Source organism: Podarcis cretensis, assembly GCF_951804945.1.
Source record: "Podarcis cretensis genome assembly, chromosome: 15".
Lineage (NCBI taxonomy): Eukaryota > Metazoa > Chordata > Lepidosauria > Squamata > Lacertidae > Podarcis > Podarcis cretensis.
In genome coordinates, this window is record NC_137185.1 from 3,349,041 (window position 1) to 3,361,121 (window position 12,081).

A 12,081-nucleotide genomic window follows, 5' to 3' on the forward strand; every position below is an offset into this window, starting at 1 on the left:
GCGTGCTGCCTCTAACAGCTGAGGAGAGAGCATAGCCACTGTGGCTAGTAAACACTAGTAGCCTCCTTCTCTAAGAATTTGCCCAATCCTCTTTTAAAGCCATCCAAGTTGGTGGCCATCACTGCCTCTTGTGGCAGAGAGTTCCACAGTCTGTGCTGCGTGAAAGAAGTCCTTTCTTTCCTCTGTCCCAGGTCTTCCAACATTCAGCTTCATGCTAGAATTCCCCACTGAAGGATGGTTCTCATCCTCCAGCACATTTCACAAAAAACTCCGGCTGGAATTTTGGAAGTCTGGTGGAATTTGCAGAAGCAAACCAACAAAACAAATCTAGTTGTCTCCATGTCCGCAGCACAGGCAAAACTTAAGGTTCCAAAAGAGTTGTTTTGATGCTAAAACCCTCCACTCTCCCTCCTCCAGACTGGCAAGCTGCCTGGAGGAGGGAGAGTGGGGGTGAACAGGCTGCGTCTGGGAGACCAGAAGCCCCTGAAATTCATTTCCATCCATAGCAAACAGACACACTCCCTTGGTTTACATTAGATTGGGGTGTAGGCATGTGTAGGCAATGTGGTTTCTCCCCATTACTTCCTGAGCTCTGGCCACGCTGATGGGGAGTAGAGTCCAGCAACATCTGCAGTGCACTCTGTTGGTGATCCCTGGCCTAGATTTATTTATCTATGGTGGTAAAAGGAGTTAAACCACAGCTGTAAGCAAAGCAAATGTCTAAGAATAAAAAGGGGAGGTGTCTCAGGAGAGGAAATCCCCCAATAATTTCCCCTGGAATCCTCTGCTTTCTAATTGGTTTGATTGCATTAAAAGACCCAACGGATCGGTCTGTCTCCAGGCACCACGGCCATCCTGTTATCTAAGCTCACAGCTCCATGGCTGCCAGAAAGCCGTTTCCCCAGCTTACGGGAAACTGAGGGAGAGGAGTGTGATTTTCTGGTTTGTTAGGTGGGGCGGGAGGGCAATCGCTTTCTATTTCGGCAAAGTGGAAATTAAATTCTCCCGTGCTGAGTACAGGCCTGCCTCTCTCTCTCTCTCTCTCTCTCCCCCTCCCTGCCCGCTGCCCCTTTTACTAGTGACACAGAAAGCCAATTCACTCAGAGAGAGGCTGAGGTCGTGGAGGGTTCAAAAATCGACCCAAATACAGACCTCTGTGTTTTGTGCTGATGTTGGGTAAACGCATGCTGTCGTGGCCTTGCAAAATAAAAGCTACTAGTCCACACGCAGACACAACTTGCCTGCCTGTCCATATGTTAGACATCTCTGTCAAATCAAATAAAGAGGGAGGAGGAAAGCAAAGGCTGTTTTACCCATTAGTACAAAAGCTAGCTACCTATGTCTGATCATCATGGCAAAAGGGGAATCATTCTGCACTAGAACTTCACCCCTTCCCTTCCAGCTGTCTTCGCATGGGGAGACCTGCCTTGCAATTTGAGAACTATTGGTTCAGCATTATGCTCCCCCCCCAAAAAAAACCCATCCTGTGAATGGCCCAAGGAAGGGAAGTTCAAAGGTTTCTAGTAAGCACAATGGGAAGGACCTTGGTAGGAGAGCCAGGTTTAAGTTCAGGACCATGGACAGCACTCCTGCCGCTGAGACCAAGCATCCATGTTGTCTTAGCAAGAGCCTGGGGCCACTAGCTGAGGTTTAGCAGGCGTTGGATAGTCACTGCCTTTCCCTGCAGCTGCTAACTCCTTCAAGAAAACGGGGTGTCTAGCTGCAGAGACCTCTCCTCAGGGATCTTTTGCGACCCCAAGGGGCCCATTGACCTGCCATCAGAGTCTGAAGGCAGTGTTGTCTCAGGGTGGAGGGGAAATGGACTCTGGCGCCCAAAGACCAACACAGGGTGGACCAGGATGTGGATTTATCCCCTCAGTGGTACAACTGCTGGTGGACTCTAACTCAGAGGAGTCCTGGTCTGGGACCATAACAGATGCCACACTAATATCGTGCATGACTCATTTATTACATATTCACATTCCCCACCATTTTTTTAAAGACTGGCAGGGGGAGACAAAGAAAAAAAGTGGCCTACATCGAGTGTGCACCTTACTCCGGCGTGAACAGCTCACTGCCTTTTCAAATTTAATTTAATTTGAATGATAATTAAAACCTCGACAGATGCAAATGGGACCATCTGCATAGCAGCTGAGGTGGAGGGGGAAAGAGGTGGTGGGTCTTGGGGAGGGGGCTGTCGTTAGCGCACAAGGCAGTCAGGATGGAGCGGGGGGGTTGGACTGGATGGTGACAAGCTCTAAATGCAATTGCATGGAAATGAAGCCTCGCCATGGGAAGGTAGCGGTCACTGATAAACAGTGGTTTCTAGCGAGCCTTCCATAAAAGGAAGAGATCAAAAGCTTCCACTTTCAAAACAACCACCGCTCCCTGTTTCGTCTGGACTCAGGGAACTGTGGTTTTCTCTAGCTGTAATGAGTTAAAACAAACCCAGATCAGATTCTTTTCTTTTCTTATCAGGTAATTCCGGGACTGCCTCTCCTGGTATGTCCCACAGAGGACCTTACGATCTTCAAACAAAAACATCTTGGAGGTCCCGGGCCACAGGGAGGTTAGGCTGGCCTCAACCAGAGCCAGGGCTTTTTCGGCTGTGGCCCCTATCTGGTGGAAGGCTCTGTCACAAGAGACTAGGGCACTGCGGGACTTGAAATCTTTCCGTAAGGCCTGCAAAACAGAGCTGTTCCATCAGGCCTTTGGCCAAGGCTCAGTCTGACCCCCCCCCCCTTTGGTAATCTTCACAGAACTCTAGCCCAGTGGTTGCCATTAATTTGATTTTGAATTGATTTTAAAATGAATTGATTTTAGAATGCTGTGTTACTTTTATTGTTGTTAGCTGCTCTGAGCCCGGCTTTGGCTAGGGAGGGCGAGATATAAATAAATAAATTATTATTATTACTATTATTATTATTATTAGGGTTGTGCAACTTGTTCTCTGTTGCCGCAGAGGGGTGCTAGAGAGAGAGAGGAATGGGGACAGAAAGAGAAAGCCAAAAGAGGAAGAGAGGGAGGACTAATGTGTGGCCCCACCCACTCCTTACTGGAGCCCCCCCCCCCCCCGCTGCTACGCCAAAGAAAATGCACCCACTCCTGATTGCAGAGCTTGCAGTGAACTTGCAAACAACGATCAGAACTGCAGCAAAACAGCTACGTAATTCTTTGAAATTTTTTGTAGTTAAACCAGAATCCAGGAGGAATTTGAGACAGAGAAGACAAACAGAGCCCTTAAAAAAGAATGTAATTGGGAGGGAGGGAATACTGCTTCCTTACTTCAGCCTTATTCTGGGCCCCATTCTGCTATGACTCACATTTCCGGGACCCCGACCCCACAGGTGCTCAGAATCACCCAGCAATTGCAACTTGGGGAAAGTTGGTCACCATGGGTACAAAAATATAAGGTAACCAACAGGGATGAGGAACTCAGAGCCAGGGGCCAAATGCCGTTCTCTCTAGCTGGGACACTCCACAAGCCACACCCTTTCTCCCCAGGCCACACCCCTCGCTGGTCCTGCTTTGCATCTTCCTTGAGTGTTTTTGCCTGGCTGGAAATAATAATAATAATAATAATAATAATAATAATAATAATAATAATAATTTTTAATATCCCACCCTCCCCAGCCGAAGCCGGGCTCAGGGCGGCTAACAACAATAAAACAGTACAAAAGTACAGCATAAACAACACTCTAAAATCATTCATTATAAAAATAATTAATTCAAGCCACTGGCAACCATTGGGCCAGAGCTCCGTGAAGATTGCCGAGGGAGGGAGTCAGGCTGTGCCCTGGCCAAAGGCCTAGTGGAACAGCTCTGTCTTGCAGGCCCTGCGGAAAGATGTCAAGTCCTGCAGGGCCTTAGTCTCTTGTGACAGAGTGTTCCACCAGATTGGAGCCACAGCCGAAAAAGCCCTGGCTCTAGTTGAGGCCAGCCTAACTTCTCTGTGGCCTGGGACCTTCAAGATGTTTTTATTTGAAGACCGTAAGTTTCTCTGAGGGGCATACCAGGAGAGGCGGTCCTGTAGATACGAGGGTCCTAGGCCGTATAGGGCTTTAAAGGTTAAAACCAGCACCTTAAACCTGATCTTGTACTCCACCGGGAGCCAGTGCAGCTGGTATAGCACTGGGTGAATGTGATCTCGCAGCAAAGACCCCGTAAGGAGTCTCACTGCAGCATTCTGCACCCGCTGGAGTTTCTGGGTCAGTCTCAAGGGCAGCCCCACGTAGAGCGAGTTACAATAATCCAGTCTGGAGGTCACCGTCGCATGGATCACAGTGGCTAGGTCAGGGCGAGAGAGGTAAGGAGCCAACTGCTTAGCTTGGCGGAGATGGCAAAATGCTGCCTTTGTTATAGCTGCAATCTGCGCCTCCATGGAAAGGGAGGTGTCAAAGATTACACCCAAACTCTTAACGGACGGTGCTGGCACTAATTGCACCCCCGCAAGAAATGGGAGTTGCCCCCCCCCAATCCCATATCATCCCGTCCCAGCCACAGGACCTCTGTCTTTGAAGGATTTAGCTTCAACCGGCTCCCACGTAACCATCCAGTCACAGCTTCCAAACATCTGGTCAGTGTGTCTGGGGCCGAGTCAGGATGGCCATCCATCAACAGATAGAGTTGGGTGTCATCGGCATACTGATGGCAACCCAGCCCAAAACTCCGAACAAGCTGGGCGAGGGGGCATATAAAGATGTTGAAAAGCATCGGGGAGAGAATCGCACCCTGAGGTACTCCACACACCAAGGAGTGGCGCGATGACAATTCCCCCCCAAGTGCCACCCTCTGTCCCCGACCAGAGAGAAACGAGCGCAGCCATTGAAGGACTGTGCCCTGGATCCCCACGTCGGCAAGGCGGTGGTCCAGGAGTTCGTGATCGACCATGTCGAAAGCTGCTGACAGATCTAGAAGAATCAGCAGCCCCGACCCGCCTCGATCCAGCTGTCTACGAAGATCATCTGTTAGGGCAACCAGAGCCGTCTTGGTCCCATGACCAGCGCGGAAGCCGGACTGGAATGGATCCAGAGCCGATGTTTCATCCAGAAACCCACCAAGCTGTTCGGCAACCGCTCTCTCAATCACCTTACCCAGGAACGGAAGATTCGAAACCGGGCGGTAATTGGATAGATCTAAAGGATCTAATGATGTTTTCTTTAAGAGCGGGCGCACCACTGCCTCCTTCAGTTCCCCTGGGAATGTCCCCATGCCAAGGGACAAATTGATGATATCCCCCCGGAGGGCCCGCACCTCTTCTGGACACGCTCTAATCAGCCAAGACGAGCATGGGTTGAGAGGGCAGGTGGTGGGCTTTCCAGCTCGGAGGAGTCTGTCCACATCGGCTGGGGATATCCGGTCGAAGTGGTCCAATACTGAACCCGAGGACAGTCGAGGGGCCTCCAGTTCCTTTATTGTATCCAAATTGGCAGGGAGGTCATGGCGGAGCAACAAGACCTTCTCCGCAAAAAAGCTCGCAAATGCCTCACAGCTGTGTGTCAAATTGTTATTTAAATTTGGCTGTCCCTCAAGGGACGTTAAAGACCTGATTATACTAAATAATTGCGCTGGGCGAGAGCTAGCGGATGCAATGGAGGCCGAGAAGTAAGACTTCTTAGCAGCCTTCACCGCCATCTCGTAGGTTTTCATAAAAGCCCTATAAGATGTTCTTGAGGCTCCGTCACGGGCACCCCGCCATACTCGCTCTGGCCGTCTGAGGTCCCGCTTCATTTTCCGGAGCTCCTCGGTAAACCAGGGAGCCCGGTTTCTGCGGGGTCGCAGAGGGCGCTTAGGTGCGATCTCATCGATGGCTGCCAGGAGTTGGATATTCCAGCCCTCAACAAGCTCAGTCAATGAGTCGCCAGGGGGAGCAAGGTCCCGCAAGGCTTGGCGGAATCTATCAGGGTCCATCAGCCTCTGCGGGCGAGCCCAAATCGGCTCGCCACCTAAGCAGGGTGGGGGTCAAAAGTCAATCCTGGCTTTCAGAGCGTAGTGATCAGACCATGGCACCTTCATCAAAGGAGACATGATCACATCTATACCTACGCCAAAGATCAAATCCAGCGTGTGGCCTGCTTGATGTGTCCTTGAACTCAGAGAATGCCTTTTGCTTGTCTCAATGGAGGACGGAGGAGGTGTGTGTATGTGTGTGTGTAGGCTAGGGGAAATTGCATTTGTTGCCCTGCCCACTTTTGCCCACCCACAACAAGTGGACCCCAGAAAGTTGCCCAGAAGGGAAGGTGGCCCTCAGGCTGAAAAAGCCCCCCACTCCTGCTGTACGGAAACACTTTGCACGTGCTCAGAAGCTAACTACGTCTCTCTCACACAAACGCGCACTCCGCTGTTTGTTGCTCACCAACCCTCGGTCGGGAAGCCGGACTTTGGTGGGGAAAGTGCTATGATTAATATAGATCGAGTTTGAGCCATTAAGCATTATCCTTTTGCCTCGAGCCCTGGAGTCAAATTGATTACCGAGTTACTTTTTAAAAGTAATATGATAGAGTGGTCTGCAGCGAGTTTTGAAACAAGGCCAGAAGACCCATTTCTCCCATAACACATCCTTGCTGAGGGATTGCTTGGCTCTGGGAGGGGGAAGGGAAGATAAAAGTGGGGAGGGGGCATTTCTGACTAGGATTGCTTAGGAGAGGCTACGACGCACCCTCAGATTTCACCCTTTGCACACAGGTCGAAGAAGCAAAAGGCAAAAACGAAGACGTCCCAGGTGTCTATATTTAGTTTTCTTCATCTGGAACCTGGGGGGTGGGGTAACAGATTGGTGCCTGCAAGCATCCTCGCTCCCGATCGCTTCATCTGTGTGCCTCTTGTTTTGAGGGACGTAGGTGGGCGAGGAGGGGCTGGGAGGGGGGAATTGCCCCCGTTCTCTCTAAGCGGCATCTTAACATGCGTGCGATTAGAAACAAGTGGCAAGAAGACAAGAGCGCCGCAGGCTGCGGCGTCTTCTGTAGCGACTCTCCCAAAGTGGCTGCTTTTCATCGCCCAATTTGGGCACTGACAGGTGGCTGGGTTTGCTTTCTTCTCTTGTTAAGAAGGCTCAGAGCGGGGAGGGGAAACCTGCCAAATGGCCATGATCCAAGGAGGGGCTTTGGGGAAGAACATGAGGAGAGCCTAGCTGCTGGATCAGGCCAAGGGGGGCCCATCTGGTTCAACATCCTGTCCTTGCATTGGCCAACCAGAGGCCCCCAATGGGAAGCCCACAAGCAACTTTCCCCAACTGCAGTTTCTTCCCAGCATCTCGGATGCAGATGCATTAACGCCTCCCGGCAGGCAAGGTAGAATATTGCCATCAGATTTTATATCACATGTCTAGTTATACACCTTTAGGCGCCAGGCAAAAACATTCCTCTTCAAGCAGACCTCTGGCTGATTAACATCAGCTACCCTTTTAAATGAGGGACACGGGTGGCGCTGTGGGTTAAACCACAGAGCCTAGGACTTGCCGATCAGAAGGTCGGCGATTCGAATCCCTGCGACGGGGTGAGCTCCAGTTGCTCAGTCCCAGCTCCTGCCAACCTAGCAGTTTGACAGCACGTCAAAGTGCAAGTAGGTACCGCTCCGGCGGGAAGGTAAACGGCGTTTCTGTGCGCTGCTCTGGTTTGCCAGATGCGGCTTCATTATGCTGGCCACACGACCCAGAAGCTGTACGCCAGCTCCCTTGGCCAACAAAGCAAGATGAGTGCCACAACCCCAGAGTCGGTCACAACTGGACCTAATGGTCAGGTCCTTTACCCTTTTAAATGTGTTGTGAGATGAAGGATAATTGGTTTGTTTTGTTCTTATTTTTATTATGTATTTTGTGTTTTCTTTATTGTATTTTTATGTTGTGAACAGCCCTGAGAGGCATTATATAAATTCAAATTAACAACAACAACAACAACAGCAGACAGGCTCCAAGAACAGCAAACATATGTACCTGGTGTATGAACACACACAGGCATACACAATCAATCCTGCACAATGAGATATAATACAATATACAAAAAAGAAGAAAAGTGAGTTTGTGCAGGGGTTAAGCACCAATTTTAGAGGAGCTAAATAAACTGGAAATCACAGCAGAGTAATGACTATTTCATCCAAAAGAACCACAGAATTCTTATTTTAAAAAAAGAAAAAGAAAGAAACAGAAAGCACACGAAAACAGTTAATATAAAAAGGTGGCCACGCTAGTGAAAGCCTTCAGAATAAAAAACAACAACAAGACAATTCATGTTCTTTCTATACAAATTGGGCAACGGACTATTTTTATAAAGCAAAACTTTGCCATGACCTGCCTGGGCAGACGTATTAATAAAGCGATTCTGTTGCACAGGTTAGTTAACCGGGAGCTTTGCAAAATCACTGACGTGCCACGTTAATTAAACTCGGTTGCTCGCCAAAAACAGACGCTTTAAACAATACCCCAAAGCTTGTGTACACATATTTTCCTGGGATGGGCCCTCTGGATGTTCCCATCATCCCTGACCATTGACAGTGCTTGGTTGCATGGTTGATGGGAGCTGGAGCCCAAAAATGTTCAGAGAGCCACAGGTTCCCCCATCTCTGATCTACAAAGAGACATCTGGTTGGCTACTGTGAGAACAGGATGTTGGACTAGATGGGCCATTGGCCTGATCCAGCAGAGATCTGCTTAAGTTTTTATGTCCTGGGGGTGGGACGTGTCGCTTGTTGGGTCAACATCCCAGCTTGCCCTCAGCCAACCAAGTCACCTGCTTGTCCTTTCACCCTTCCCTCTGATCAGATTTAATTAAGCATGAAAAAATACAGTGGTACCTCTGGCGGCAAACGGGATTAGTTCCAGAGGCCTGTTCGCAACATTTTTGTTGTTGTTTGTTGTTTAGTCATTTAGTCGTGTCCGACTCTTTGTGACCCCCTGAACCAGAGCACGCCAGGCACTCCTGTCTTCCACTGCCTCCTGCAGTTTGGTCAAACTCATGTTGGCCACTTTGAGAACACTGTCCCACCATCTCATCCTCTGTCGTCCCCTTCTCCTTGTGCCCCCCATCTTTCTCAACATCAGGGTCTTTTCCAGGGAGTCTTCTCTTCTCACGAGGTGGCCAAAGTCTTGGAGCCTCAGCTTCAGGATCTGTCCTTCCAGTGAGCACTCAGGGCTGATTTCCTTAAGAATGGAGAGGTTTGATCTTTTTGCAGTCCATGGGACTCTCAAGAGTCTCTTCCAGCACCATAATTCAAAAGCATCCATTCTTCGGCGATCAGCCTTCTTTATGGTCCAGCTCTCAATTCCATACATCACTACAGGGAAAACCATGGCTTTAACTATACGGACCTTCTTTATGGCCTAGGTTTGTCATTGTTCGCAACATTAAAAGAGCGCAACCCACAGTGGCGCGTCTGCGCACGAGCAAGTTGCGATTCGCAGCTTCTGTGCATACGCATGACATCATTTTGCGCTTCTGCGCATGCGGCGAAACCCAGAAGTAATCCTTTCTGGTACTTCCGGGTTGCCACGGGACGTAACCTGAAAGAATGTAACATGAAGTGGACGTAACATGAGGTATGACTGTATGGCAGAAACGGTAACCCGAGTTCAAGTTCTGCTTCTGCCAAGGAGAGCCAAGATAGCCAGAACTCTGGCTGCCTTCTTTTTCCCTTTCCTCAAAGCCCTCGGATGTTGCCTTCAAGGTCAAGACAGAGTCCGCCTCAGCCCATGAGTTCCTCTGTGCTGCTCCCCATTCCCTCCTGAGCTGCTCTGAACCATGGATGCTTAGCAGCAATTAACTACAATCTGTTCTTTCTGCTTGCTGTCTTGGAAATTTTTTTAAAAATATAGAAATTTAATCCATCCAAGGATATCTCTGCTTTCCTCTCCCACCCTGAGAAACACCCTCTCCTGTCAAAAGTGAAGGAGGCCATTTTGCCTGTATCCACTTAGGAAAACCGTGCACATCTTCAACCTCATCGAAATTTTCCTCCGGCCCAGATGAAACCTGTCAATACATCAAAGACTCATCTTCACCTATAAGCTTGTAATTATCAAAGCAACATGCCGGGAGGATCAAATGAGCCCGCGTGGGTTTTCGGCGCTGCTTTCCCAAGCCCTCTTGCACCAATTAAAGAACACGCCCAAGGTCTGATCTTCTAAGGGCACCATTGCCAATTTGCAAACCTAAAATAAAAAAGGGAGCCCAGGGTGAGCGCGGAGACCTACCAAGCAGGGTGAACAAGGTCATATGCCAGGACGCAGGTGGGGCAAAGTTTCTCCCTGCCCCAGAGCAGTTAATGAATGCTGGAATTTGTGACTCCATGGTCCTGGTCCTACAGCACTTGGAAGGTCAATGTTTTGGAGTACGATAGCCAAAGTGGTTGCTGTACAGAATCCAAGGCAGCATTGGGCTCACCTACTTTGGGCTGCAGGTGGGAGAGCCATTGGGGGGGGTATTCTCCCTGGAAACAGAAATTAGTGTGCTGTGGAGTCAGCTAGGTAAGCTCATTTCCTCTCCTGATGCACTAAGCCATGGGTAGGCAAACTAAGTCCCGTGGGCCGGATCTGGCCCAATCGCCTTCTAAATCTGGCCTGTGGACGGTCTGGGAATCAGCGTGTTTTTACATGAGTAGAACGTGTCCTTTTATTTAAAATGCATCTCTGGGTTATTTGTGGGGCATAGGAATTCGTTCCTATTTTTTTTCCAAAATATAGTCCAGCCACCCACAAGGTCTGAGGGACAGTGGACCGGCCCCCTGCTGAAAAAGTTCGCTGACCCCTGCACTAAGCTTTCTGCTTGCAGACGTGACTTGTCATTCAAAAGGAACCCCAGCCCCCCAAACCACTGGCAACCCGCAGGGGTGTGTTCCCCCTTATCATCTTGTTTTGTGTGTACATTTGGGCCAAGCTGGACCCACATATACAGGAATGAGAGAAATACAGAAAGTGACAGAGAGTAACAAGGCATGGAGCTGGACAATCTTAAAAATTACCCAAATTATACCTCAGCTTGAGACAGAAAAGTAGCTGCATTAATTGACTAAACCACAGAGCCTAGGACTTGCCGATCAGAAGGTCGACGGTTCAAATCCCCATGATGGGGTGAGCTCCCGTTGCTTGGTCTCTGCTCCTGCCAACCTAGCTGTTTGAAAGCACCTCAAAGTGCAAGTCGATAAATAGGTACCACTCTGGCGGGAAGGTAAACGGCGTTTCCGTGCGCTGCTCTGGTTCGCCAGAAGCGGCTTAGTCATGCTGGCCACATGACCCAGAAGCTGTCTGCGGACAAACGTCGGCTCCCTCAGCCTATAGAGCGAGATGAGCGTGCAACCCCAGAGTTGTCCGCAACTGGACAATGGTCAGGGCATAGCTGTCAACTTTCAGATTTGAAAATAAGGGATCAGCAGCCTCGAAAATAAGGGATCAGCAGCCTCACCTATCCTGGGGACAGTCTACGGGATGTCTAACAATCTGGAACAGCAGTGGGAATCAGCGGGAAACGGTGCTGGAATAAGGGAATATCCCACAAAAAAAGGGAAGGATGACAGCTATGGGTCAGGGGTCCCTTTACCTTTACCTAGATTATTATTATTGCTTATATGCTGCCCATCTGAATGGGTTGCCCCAGCCACTCTGGGCTGCTTCCAACAAAATGTTAAAACACACCAAAAGCCCCTCAGACATTAAAAAAAAACCTCCCTGAACAGCGACAGTGGCTATCCAGGATTTCAGGCAGGGAGTCTTTTCCCCAGCCCTTTCACCCAGATCGGACCTGGGACTTTCTGCATGCAAAGCAGATGTTCTGCCACTGGGCTGCATCCCTTCCCAAATGCCGAAAGGGCATCAGGTTGCACTGGCAGTGAAGTAGAATGGCATTGGGGGTCTCTGAATTCGGTCAACTGCCATCTGCCTCTTTGATCAGTCCAAGTCTTTCACTCAATCACCAAAGGGGACAGATAATTAAAGGCAGGGAGGTGTTAAAACACCTCCCCACAGGAGACAAAGAAACAGAGATCACAGAGGCGAAGCAAAACTCCCCGTTCAAAAGACTGACAGGCGGCTCAGATCTTGCAGAGACAAATTTGACAAAAGGCTCTCCCCGCCTGCAAGCGCCAAAATCCAAGAAC

At 49.6% G+C, this 12,081-nt stretch overlaps 1 protein-coding gene across 1 annotated transcript in view; it reads right to left on the reverse strand.

The window, feature by feature from the left end:
• The window catches only part of LHFPL7 (LHFPL tetraspan subfamily member 7), a 79,266-nt gene that overhangs the window by 23,215 nt on the left and 43,970 nt on the right, over window positions 1–12,081 (reverse strand). The window lies entirely within an intron of this gene.